Below are 13477 nucleotides of genomic sequence, written 5' to 3'. Positions count from 1 at the left end.
TGGAATTCATTTGATGGTAACAGCTTCTGGCCGGGTGGAGATTCGAACCCCCACCTGTTCGGCTGGAAACAATGCGTGCAAAGACTCTTACCGACTGAGCTATCTTCGTAGATCAGTCGGTAAGAGTCTCTGCAGGCATTGTTTCCAGCCGAACAGGTGGGGGTTCGAATCTCCACCCGGCCAGAAGCTGTTACCATCAAATGAATTCCAAGTGGATATATATTCCCAAGATAGAATTCAGTATTGAATGCCATTCATGAATGATATTTACATTGATTGAAATCACGTGTGCTTGTGATATATATATATATATATATATATATATATATATATATATATATATATATACTGCCACGGGTAGACATGATACTATTAAGATATGTTTAAAAGACAAAAATATCTATTCCCAGTGTGAGCAGCGAGGCGAGACGAGATTCGACTGTGGCCCAGTTTGGGCAATCCTGTCATCTCTTCATTTTCATCAGGACTTTGGAAGTAAACCAATCCTCACCGAGAGCACCTGACTTGATAAGCTAACTGTCCTGTTTGACCAAGATGTCATCGTCTTAGTTAGTGGAGTCAGCATATTTTGAGAAACTGAGACTGAGGAAAATCCTTGTTTAGGATGTATGTCATTAAGGAAGGACACGTGCTGCCTTTTTGTTAGGACTCAACACGTTGTCCAGATTGCATCAGAAATTTCTTCTAGAAGCTTATATGGCGTGATCGAAGTCGGCGTTTTCGTGGAAGTCAGTAGAGATGCAGAATTGTTAAAAAGAACGCCTTCAATGTAGATGACCACTGCCCACTATAAATAACTCCGCCCATACTTAGGTATATAAATTTCAAGAAGAGATTGTCCAAGAGAGATAGGACAGGACATAAGACAAGAGAGGAACTATGTCCAAAGCAGATAAGATCCAATGTCCTATTGAGATAAGAAACAGAGAAGACCAGAAGTCTGATAGAGCCAGATTCTAACCTTCCCTTCAGACAACAAAAGCCTATATCCAAAGGATCCAGTTATGGCCGAGAAGAAGAGAGAAATTGAAGCAGCCAGCCCTCCCTGCTTGTGACAAGAAGTAGCCAACACTGCCTGCAGCCTGCCCTCGTTGAACCCTATCATCGAATCCTTGGAAGAATACATCTGTTGTCCCTTCTTGATGCCACCCCTTTTGTGACGTCTTCGAATCCGGTCATCATGCCAGTTTCATCTGAACTTTAGCCTCCTGTACCAACCGTGTTTCACACAATTGTACATAATTCCTTTTGTATATATTATGCTTGTATCTTCGCTCTTCCCTCGCACTAAAACTTACATGAAATTTCATGTCTGGTTTTTCCTCTGTGATATTGTCTGTCTTGTGAACTTGTTATGTCCTGTTTCCTTGAGCTTTTGTATATAAGGAGAGTGTTCCAAAATAATATAACTCAGTCGTTTCCCATCTGCCTTTAAGTTCACACCCTTACTCGGCGCCGTCACATTGGTGACCCCGGAAGCCGACTCGCTCCCACTGCCTTCCACCCCCACCTCCCTCGCCCCTCCATCGTTGGTACTATGACGGAGACTACATCAGTGGGCGCCGCGGCCGCCCCATTGAAACTTTCACCGTTAGCCACCGGAGAGGCGTTTGCTTGGTTTCAACGCGCTGAAGTCCACTTTCGTATCAGGGGCGTGACTCGCTCAACCACCAAAGCGGAATATGTTCTCGCGGCGATACCCGAGGACACCTTCCCAGAAATATCCGACTGGCTTTGTGAACAAGGAGACACCCCAATAGCGTATGACGCCCTCAAATCATACCTTCTGCAGCAGTACTCGCCGTCGCCAGCCGCCTGTATAGCAAAGCTTTTTCAGCTCTCGCAACAACCGTTGGGGGACCAAAGGGCTTCGCTTGCGCTCAGGGAAATGACCAGTATCGCTCGCCTTCAACCTGCCGAAGACGGCTCTCCTCGTGAGGTGAACCTACTCCGTGCCCTTTGGATACGCCGTTTACCTGAACCTGTACGCGCTACCATACCCGATGTCGATAGTTTACCCATAAAGGACTTGATGACCAAAGCCGACGCCCTTATGGCCAGCCACTTCATGACCTCCATCAACGCCTCCACCACTGACGACAAGGATGCCTATTCAACGTCAACCGAAGCTGACATGAATGCCGTAGGACATACACGCCTACCCCGTGACGTGCCGAAGCGGCGACACAGCCGCCCACCACCCACCAATCGCTCGCGCCCCAACGAACGACTTCTACAGCCACTTACTACCTCCCATCCGCCGCAGTTTTGCTACTACCACTTCAGATTCGGGGCAACCGCGAAGAAATGTGCCAAAGATTGTCAGTGGCCAAAAAACGTGTAAGCAGGCCATCGCTTGTGGCGATGGCCTCCCATGTTTCTAATCTTTGGTAGACACGGGTGCTTGTCGTTCTCTTTTGCCAAGGAAACTCTTCAAGGCACAACGTAGTCTGTCTACATCTGCCGACGTCCGCTTGGTAGCTGCCAACGGATCTGCGATACCCACCTACGGTTACGAGAACCTCACATTATCGTTCGGAAACGGTAAATTCAATTGGAAGTTTCTCGTTGCTGACGTCACAATGCCAATCCTCGGTGCGGATTTCCTCTCTCATTTCCACCTTTTGGTCGATGTCGCCCACCGACGATTGGTCAACGCAGACTCGTACTTGTCGACACCTCTTCAACCCGCCCCCTCTAACCTCGCTCTCCACATCAGCGCCCACTTCCTCACGTCGTACCCGGAAGTTTTCCGTCCAGAACTTCGCCAAACGCCCACGGTTCCTGCCAAGCACGGTATTTATCACCATATCCAGACGACGGGACCCCCAGTCTTCGCAAAATTCAGACGTCTGGCACCGGAACGATGGGCAGCCTCCAAACAGACGTTCGCCGAAATGGAGAAAATGGGCCTTTGCCAAAAGGCCTCCAGCCCATGGTCGTCACCCTTACACATCGTTCTGAAGAAAGACGGCTCTCTCCGTCTGTGCGGGGATTACAGGCGCCTGAATATGCAAACAAAACCGGATCACTACCCCCTCCCAAACATTGCCGACGTGACCTCCTACCTGCACAAAGCGAAGGTTTTCTCTATGCTCGACCTCCTGAAGGGGTATTATCAGGTGCCTATGAACCCAGAAGACATCCCCAAGACCGCCATCACCACTCCGTTTGGCACATACACCTTCAATTACTCCTGTTTTGTCCTTCGTAATGCTGGGGCAACGTTTCAACGTCTCATGGATGGCATCTTAGGGGACCTCCCTTTCTGTGTATGTTATGTGGACGACATACTTGTGTTCTCCTCCTCAAAAGAGGAACACCTCCGTCACCTGCGCATCGTGCTCGACCGCCTGCAACAAAACGGCCTTGTAGTCCGGTACGACAAGTGTACCTTTGGCGCCAACGAAGTGTCGTTCTTAGGGCACAGTATCACTCCTGAAGGAGTCCATCCCCTCCCTGAGAAGGTAGCAGCCGTTCAGAATTTCCCCGCGCCCTCGACCGTCAAAGCTCTGCAGGAATTCTTGGGCATGATCAACTATTATCACCGTTTTCTGCCAGCCATTACCGCCACTCTTGCTCCCCTCTACGCCTCCCTCAAGGGCAAGCCAAAGGACCTGAAGTGGGGTCCCCTTCAAGAAGGAGCCTTCTGCTATTCAAAGAAGGCCCTATCAACTGCTGCAGCTCTCACTTTTCCTATCCCACACGCCCCTCTCCTTCTCTCCACCGATGCCAGCGACGTCGCTATAGGTGCAGTACTCGAGCAGGTGGTCAAAGGCTCGCCCCGCCCATTGGCCTTCTTCAGCAGAAAACTGTCCAAGGCAGAATCGGGTTATTCTACCTTCGATCGAGAATTGCTGGCGGTGCACTTGGCTGTCCGTCACTTTCGCCATTTCTTAGAAGGTACGCCCATCATCATTCGCACAGACCACATGCCTCTGGTGCACGCCTTTACTCGACAGTCTGATGCCTGGTCCGCCCGTCAACGCCGACATCTCTCCGCCGTGGCTGAATACAATTGCACCCTTCAATACGTCCCTGGGAAAATGAATCCCGTTGCCGATGCCCTGTCAAGAAACACGTTGGCTGCCGTTCAACTGGGATTGGATTACAACGCCCTGGCTGAAGCCCAACAACAGGATCCAGAGTATCAAGCTTGTAGGACATCCTGCACGTCCCTCCGTTGGGAGGATTTTCCCCTTGAAGACTCCAACACCACCCTCCTCTGTGACGTCAGTACTGGTAGACCGCGACCTTGGATTCCTGCTCCCATGCGCCGGCAGATGTTTTATCTCATCCACGGCCTTTCACATCCCTCGTGCCGTTCTACTGCAGAGCTGCTGAAGGCAAAGTTCATTTGGCACGGAATTTCTAAGGATGCTAAGGATTGGGTCCGTGCCTGTACTTCTTGCCAAACTTCCAAAGTACATCAACACACGGATTCCGGAGTGGGCACCTTTCCTCAACCTCAGCGTCGTTTCGCACACATTCACGTCGACGTTGTAGGCCCCCTACCCACATCACAAGGACATCGTCACCTGTTTACCGTCATCGACCGCTCCACTCGTTGGCCTGAAGCCATTCCCATGGAAACTGCAACGTCCGCCTCATGTACATCTGCCTTACTCTCTGGATGGATTTCAAGATTCGGTATCCCTGAGCATATTACTTCTGACAGGGGATCCACTTTCACCTCTCAATTATGGACGTCATTAGCAAATCTCCTGGGCATCACCCTACATCAGACAACGGCCTACAACCCCGCTGCCAATGGAATGGTTGAACGTTTTCATCGCACCCTTCAAGCAGCTTTGATGTCCCGCTGCAAGGATTGCAACTGGTTTACTCAGCTTCCCTGGGTCCTCCTTGGCCTAAGGACCACTCCTAAAGACGCCCTCGACGTCTCGGCAGCCGAAATGGTGTATGGCGACCCGTTGGTCGTCCCTGCCGAATTTTTTCCTTCTACAACCTCCTCCGACGATCTCCAGCGCATACGTCACGTCGTGGGAAAATTTACTCCGTACCGCCAGACTTACAAGCCCCCAGCGAAGTATCACATACCAACGGACTTGCACTCTGCAATGCACGGCTTCCTGCGCAACGACACCAGCAAGCCACCACTAACGCCCCCTTACACGGGCCCTTTCCTTGTGATCCGACGCAGTCCGAAAGCATTCCTCCTAAACATTCGGGGCAAAGAAGACTGGGTCTCCATTGGTCGTCTAAAACCTGCTTATCTTCTGCCAGATGACCCGCCTACAGTTCGCCTCTCTAGATCAGGGAGCCCTATTTAACATGTACAGTATGTCATTTTTATGGGGGGAGCCATGTACTAACCGTGTTTCACACAATTGTACATAATTCCTTTTGTATATATTATGCTTGTATCTTCGCTCTTCCCTCGCACTAAAACGTACATGAAATTTCATGTCTGGTTTTTCCTCTGTGATATTGTCTGTCTTGTGAACTTATTATGTCCTGTTTCCTTGAGCTTTTGTATATAAGGAGAGTGTTCCACAATAATATAACTCAGTCGTTTCCAACCTGCCTTTGAGTTCACAGCCTTATTCGGCGCCGTCACACTCCCTTCTACTACGTTCTCAAGCCTGAAGTTTCCGTACCAGCATCGCCTCAGCAGCTGCAGAAATCTATCCCTTAAGTATTTCTACCTTACTGACTGTTCCCCTTTTTATTGGTGTTTGATTGGTTTGATTTGTCAGTTAAGTAACCGAAGAAGTAACATTGATTTTCGTTGTGAGTTGTGAATAAATGTATTGTGTTTTTTCTTGAGTTTCTTTTTATATTCATTTCCATATTCAATTTGTTGTTGTTGACATTTATTTTGCTCATTAAAAGAACCTGTAAAAGATCGTAACACAAACACACACACACACACATATATATATATATATATATATATATATATATATATATATATATATATATATATCTATATCTACATATATATATACATATATATATATATATATATATATATATATATATATATATATATATATATATATATATATATATATACATATTTATATATATATATACATATATATATATATATATATATATATATATATATATATATACATATTTATATATATATGTATATAATATATATATATATATATATATATATATATATATATATATATATATATATATATACATACATATATATATATATATATATATATATATATATATATATATATATATATATATATATATATATATAAGGAGAGAGAGAGAGAGAGAGAGAGAGAGAGAGAGAGAGAGAGAGAGAGAGAGAGAGAGAGAGAGAGAGAGAGAGAGAGCGAGAGAGAGCATTATTGGGGATTATCAATATGGTTTCAGGAAAGGGAGGTTGGCAACAGACCACCTTTTCACTATACAACAGAGCATTGAAAATTCCTGGGAACACAATAGACATGAAGTAAATCTCTTCGTTGAGTTTAAACAATCATATGGCAGCATTCACCGACCATCAATGTGGAGCATCAGGAGGGAAATGGGTATACCACATAAATCAATCAGGATGACTCAAGCCTGCTACAAAAATACAAAATGCTCCATAAGATATGGAAAAAGGCTTATCATCACTAATAGATATAAAGACTGGGCTGAAACAATAATGTATATTTTCACCCATGTTGTTCAATATCATGATGGAAAAAGTAGCAAGAACGATCACAGGCAGACCAAAGGGGATACAGATTAGAGATGTGACTGTTAACTGCCTAGGGTAGGCAGATAATATAGGTATAGTGACATAAGTTCTGAGGGATACAGAAAGATTAACCAATATCTTCAGAGTAACAACAAAAAGAATAGGGCTAGTAATAAATTAAGAAAAAACAAAAGCAAGGGAATTATCCAAAAAACAAAAAATGGATGAAAACGTCAACATCGATGAAATGGAAGATGAAGTGGTAGAAGGTTTTAAATATTTGGGGATATAAATAGCTAGCGATGGAAATATGTAAGCGGAAATAAAGAGAAGGATTGGATCTGCGAACAGGTGTCTCTATAGTTTGTTAACACTTCCTAAAAGAAGATCAATACCAGAAAAGTCAATATTGAGAGTGTATAATACACTAATAAGGCCCATTCTGGTCTATGGATGTGAAGCATGGTCATTGACAAAAGAGCAAGAAAAAAGACTGGAGGTTTTTGAAAACAAAGTATTAAGAACCATAGTGGGACCAGTATACGACCAAGACAAGAATGGAGTAGGAGACATAACAAGGAGTTGAAAGAGCGGACAAAACAACCACATATAAGTAGATTTGCTTAGAGAAGAAGAATACAATGTTGCATGAATGGAGGAGCAAAGATTGCCAAGAAGGGTCGTCTTGGCACATGTAGCTGAACGTAGACCTCCTGAACGATCAAGAAAAGATTGATAGAGGTATTTAGAGGAGGATTTACAACAGGAGGGTTCAAACCCTAGAGAATGTATAACTCTGGAACAGGTCAGAAAAGATTGGAATAATCTATCAAGATCGGTCATGGGTCAACAAGTGGCCCCCATGCCTTTGGAGTAAGTAAGTATAATATATATATATATATATATATATATATATATATATATATATATATATATATATATATATATATATATATATATATATTTAGATAGATAGATTGATAGATATATAATATATATATATATATATATATATATATATATATATATATATATATATATATATATATATATATATATATATAAATATATATATATATATATGTATATATATGTATATATATATATATATATATATATATATATATATATATATATATATATATATATAAAATATATATATATATATATATATATATATATATATATATATATATATATATATATATATATATATATATGTAATGTGTGTACTGCATGTATTCAGCTGATAAATCGTTAAAAGGTTACATACTGTTGAGGTATTATCCTGTATTATCTAATTACCACGTCCGTATGGAATTAGCTCGGTAATCTAAATCACCTTATCTTATGCCAGAAAACCTGTTAGAGGACTGTGAGGAAGTTTAGAAAAGAAATACATCCTTGATGTTGATGAGCATTTCTGTATTAACGCCAAATGTGGAAAAAATCTGTTGAAACAATTGCTTCATCAGTATTAGATGGTACAATCTAGCAATGCTGGGATTGGAACTAATAACGGTTAGATAGGCCTACAATGTTAGCCTTTTTATGATTTAGAAAAAAGTATGTCACAAAAGCAAATGAACTGATCAATATTTAGGACGTTACTATATAATGAGTATTAGTTTTTAATTTATTATTTTTTTCTCGGCCTATTTGATACACCTCTGTATAAGCATTATTAGTTACAAGAATCACATCAATATCATAATTGATTTCCTGCCAAATTTGCTGAGGCATTGGCCCTCAATTTTGGAAAAGGCATAAGTGATCTTTTGCTTGAAATCCCTTCCAATCAGCTTGTCTGGAAATACTTGATTTAGAAATCCAAGGGAACGTAGTCCCCAATGTGGTGGTGCACAAAATTGCCTAAAAATTATACTTGGCTGTAAGTCATTTAGTAGTAGTGCCTCATATTCTGTCATAAGGAAATGGTGAATATCTGCACTGAATTGACGTCTAGTTGAAGGAAAATATTAGTGATTCGATTACAGATTATCTATCATATGCCCTACATTCCCTTATGGTCTATCTTGGCGAAATATTGGATGCCCAGACTCTCATATCATATGTGTTCAGTTTCCCACACACATGGAAGGTTCCCCAATCACTAAAGCTAACTCGGTTGAGGAGTGTTTCGTCTTGGTTAATCATTGGGTCAGAGTAAATGTATAGTAGCACTTTATAAGTGTACAGTCCAAGTTCTTATATAGGACCTTCTGTATTGTTGAACTTTGCATAATTATGTCTGGATGCAGTAAATATTTGTAGGTGAACAATCAAATGATTGTCTTTGACAGCTAATGTTCTTCTCAGATGTTCCTGGTCTTCAATTCCTCCTTTTATCCAACGCTGTCTCTGTTTCCATAATTTGTTTTTGATATGCAGTAACTGATAAACGCGACAATGGTTCTTTTCCAAACTTAGTTCTGTAGTTTCGCTGGATCTACGTTTCCAATTCTGCTTTGATAATCTATGACACATTCTGCAAGTTCTTTTGGAGTATCTACCTTTTATAGATTAATTTAACAGTGCTCTTTTAATCAACAGGTTCCATACATTTTGTAATTAGAATGTTATTAAATATTTTCATAACTACTGAATAGATAGAGCAGATCTTATTAAGATATCTCATCATGTATATCTTAGATCATTGGGAGACTAAAGTCTCCCGGTATTTTAGGGCAGAGCACTTAAGGAAGAGTTGGGATCCTCTTAGTCGAAGAAATGTTATTTATAGAGTAGATGGCCATTTTCATTAAAGCCCAAACACAAAATAGCTTTCACTCTATGGATATAATGAAAAAATAACAGAAAGTATACTAGCCACTTTACGCGAAATGCATTTAATACATGTGGTCCTATATCTATAAGGCCATTAAGGAGAGTAAATCTGATATTTGGTTTTATATAACGTTCCATTGCCATAAGAAATATCAAGTAAAGAAAAGACAAAATTAAATAAAACTTCCATGCATTGGTTGGGTCCTAGGATAGAAATATGATTCCAAACAGACAGTTCCCAAAGTGAAGTTTCGTGAAAGTTAGTTAAATGGACATCAAGGTCAATTCCATGGAAAAGAAAGTACTAGCATTAACAAGGGATAGGATGATGTACAGTATATATATATATATATATATATATATATATATATATATATATATATATATATATATATATATATATATATATATATAAATGTGTATTATATTATCTTAGCAATTTATCTTAGCAAACTATATTTATCAATGGTTATATAAGCAGAATAACGAGTACTTTGGGTGTGGAGGAAATGCCACGTAAATCTAGATGAAGTCACTTGCAGCAGGGTGATGGATTGGGTTTAAGGCGATGGAGAAGATATCTTTTCTGCTTCTACTCCTGATGCTTGGTTGAAGATCTTACTGAAATTAGTATGGACCGGCAGGGGTCACATGCTTTTGTTAGATAGGCACTTTGCACCACATAGAACTAGCTATCCTTTGATGAATTTAGCCAATGAATCCTTTATGGATTTAGTCAGTCAATGGAAAACGAAAATGACAGAGTACCATAAAGGGGTGCTAAGAATCTCCTTATTTATAATTACTAAAGAAAAATTGAAAATTGGTAATTGAAATGTTAGAACCATGAATCAAACTGGGAATTTCCAGCTCGTGGAGAGTGAATTTATGAAATATAGTTAGGATATCTTAGCCCTAACTGAAACACAGGGTAAGGTGATTGTTAAAGAAATCTTAGACCAAAGCTATATATATATATATATATATATATATATATATATATATATATATATATATATATATATATATATATATATATATATATTTATATATATATATGTGTGTGTGTGTGTATGTGTGTGTGTGTGTGTTTGTGCGTGTGTGTGTGTTTGAATGGAATGGAGAGCTGTAAATATTAGGTTGTTACTTGCAAAGTTGAAATCAAAGCAATGCAGTAAGAGTATTACAGTTTACTATGCACTAATTAATGATTCCCATGACCAATGGAAATAGAAATAATATGAAGAAATGCAAAGTTCAATAGAAACGATCCCAGAGAGAGATATGAAAATTGTGATTGGTGACTTTAATGATAAAGTTGGAAGGGATAATCAAGAATATGATGGGTGTTGAAGGTCTTGGCGAAGTAGTGAATGAAAATGGGGCAATTTTTTTTTTCCATTAACAATATTGTCATTGGAGGTTTTCCTTTCCAAAACAAAGACATCCACAAATATCCATAGACTTCACCATGTGGAAATTACACAAAAAAAAAAAAAAAAAAAAAAAAAAAAAAAAAAAAAAAAAAAAAAAAAAAAAAAAAATAGATCACATAGCTATTAATAAAGAGAAAAGGAAAACTCTAACAAATGTAGGAAGCTATAGAGGTGTAGATATTGGTAGTGATCACCAGCTCAACATTGCTAAACTAAAATTAAAACTAAAAGCACCCAAGAGATAGATTACCTAGGTTTGATACGACTAAGCTTATAGAAGATGAAAACAAAGAAACCTTTGCAATTGAATGTATGAATCGATTTGCAGTCGTAGAGACCTTAAGAGACAAGGTGCAAACTATTAATGAAGGATAGTGTGATATTAATAACATATATCAGTCAGTTGGTAGTGGAGTTTTGGGACATGCAGTTACAAGGAAAAAATCATGGATATCAAATTATACTTGGTATACTATAAAAAGGAGACAAAGACAGAAATTGATTGCTGAAATTTGTTGTTGAAGTAATGGAAATAAATACAATGTAGAGCACACTAAATATTCCAGTATTGATAGTTAAGTTAAAAAAAAAAAAGCGAGGAAGGACTGGAGAAAATATGTTAGGCTAACAAAGCTATGAAATCAGGGAGTGGCTATAGTGTAAGAATCACTCATAGAGTTATTAATGAAATTTTTACTGGGGCAAAGAAGAAGAAGAATATACTCATCAAAAAGAGAGATGGGTCTGTCTTAACAACAGAAGATGAAGAAAGATAACGTTGAATAGAACACTTTAGTGAGGTCATGAATAGGAGATATGAAGGGAATAATTTGATTGATATACCTGAAGCTGAGGAAGACCTTGATGTGCCCCTGAACTAATTCAGTGTGTTTGAAATTGGAGCTATCAATAAAAAACTCAAGAAATGGAAAGCACCTGGATACGATGAAATAACTGTTGAGATGATATTCACCGATATCGACTTTCAGAATAATTACAAGATTATCTTGTAAAATTTGGCGTGAAGAGGAAAAACCTGATGAATGCGACTTGGGATTGATGGTAAAAATGACAAAAAAAGAGATCAGACTTATTGCAATGATTATGGAGGCATCACATTTACATAAGTTGATGTGGAAATATATAGTAAGCTCATTTGAAAGAGACTAGAGAGAAAGATTGATGAAAAGGATTTCGATTTCGAAAAGGTGGAAGTTGTACTGACCAATTTTTATTTTTTTATTTTTTTTTTTTTTCATTTCAAGACATGTAGTACAGCAATGTGTAAGGTATAGAAATCCATTTTTGAAGCCGTTTATGGACTATGGAAAAAGCATTTTATAGTATGCAACCGCTAATTTTGGAGAGATTCCCACGTATTTATGGAGTTGTTCTTAAACATGTAAATATTGATAATCCGGTTCATGAGCATAGCAAGTACAAAGTTGATGTTAGTTAAGTCCTAGCAAATGTACACTGAACAGTGGAGTACTCCTTGTGGAGGTGTTGTCACCTATGTTGTTTAACCTCCTCCTGAATTATGTAATACATAGAACAGTTGGGGATGGTGGATAAGGATCGGAATGGATTTATAACAGGAAACTAGCTCGCCTAGAGTAGGCTGATGACGCAGTCTTTATTAGCAGAACACCACAGGACTTGCAAAGCTTCCTTACCAGAATGCATGTAATATCACATGGGGTTAGAATCCAGATAATAAGGAGAAAGATAAAGATGATGATCACGGAATATGCAATGGAAGATGAAATATCATTGCGAGGAGAAAGAATTAGTGAGGTGGAATCATTTAAATATTTAGGAACTTAATGAAAGATTGAATAAATTAAATCAGACAATGGGTAGGTTGGGTAAAATTTAGAAATCAAATCGCCTGAAACTACCAATAAAAATCAGGCTTTATATCAGTTTAGTGAGATCAGTATTACTGTATGGACATGAGTCGTAGTATGACAATGAAACCATATCCAATAGATTTTGTTGATTTGAGAACAAAACCCTCAAAAGAATATTAGGAGTTAGGTGGCAGGATAGGATAAGAAATGATTCTATAAGAGAGATTACCCGAGGGCTATATGTGGATGAGATCATAGTAAGGGGTAGATGGAGATTGTTCGGGCATGCTCTTCGCACTCCGCAAGAGAGACTATAAAACCAAACTTTCAACTGGGCTCCACAAGGCACTAGAAGAGTTGGAAGACCCAGGGCTAAAAAACCTGAAGTAGGAGATAATGAATGGAGAAGTATTGATTTATAAACTCAAGAGAGAGCTGATTTTAGTTTGTTTTCTAATCTATAAAACGCGTTTTTTGTTCTCTTGTTACGCTCTCCTTCCTTTGTTGGTCGGTATTAAGTTCAATCTTGAGAAGTGTCTTGTTTCCTTATGAAATCAAACTTCCCTTATTTTCTATGCATATTCTATCTCTGAGTTTAATCTCTTTATAAACTGTCATAAATTCTAAAATATTTGAAATATTTTCAAAATTATTCTAATTATATAACGGATTCTGATGAGTTATCATGACACTCAATA

This window comes from Palaemon carinicauda, chromosome 18 (genome assembly GCF_036898095.1).
Source record: "Palaemon carinicauda isolate YSFRI2023 chromosome 18, ASM3689809v2, whole genome shotgun sequence".
Classification (NCBI taxonomy): domain Eukaryota; kingdom Metazoa; phylum Arthropoda; class Malacostraca; order Decapoda; family Palaemonidae; genus Palaemon; species Palaemon carinicauda.
The sequence above is the reverse complement of the archived record's forward strand: the minus strand, read 5'-3'. Positions refer to the sequence as shown.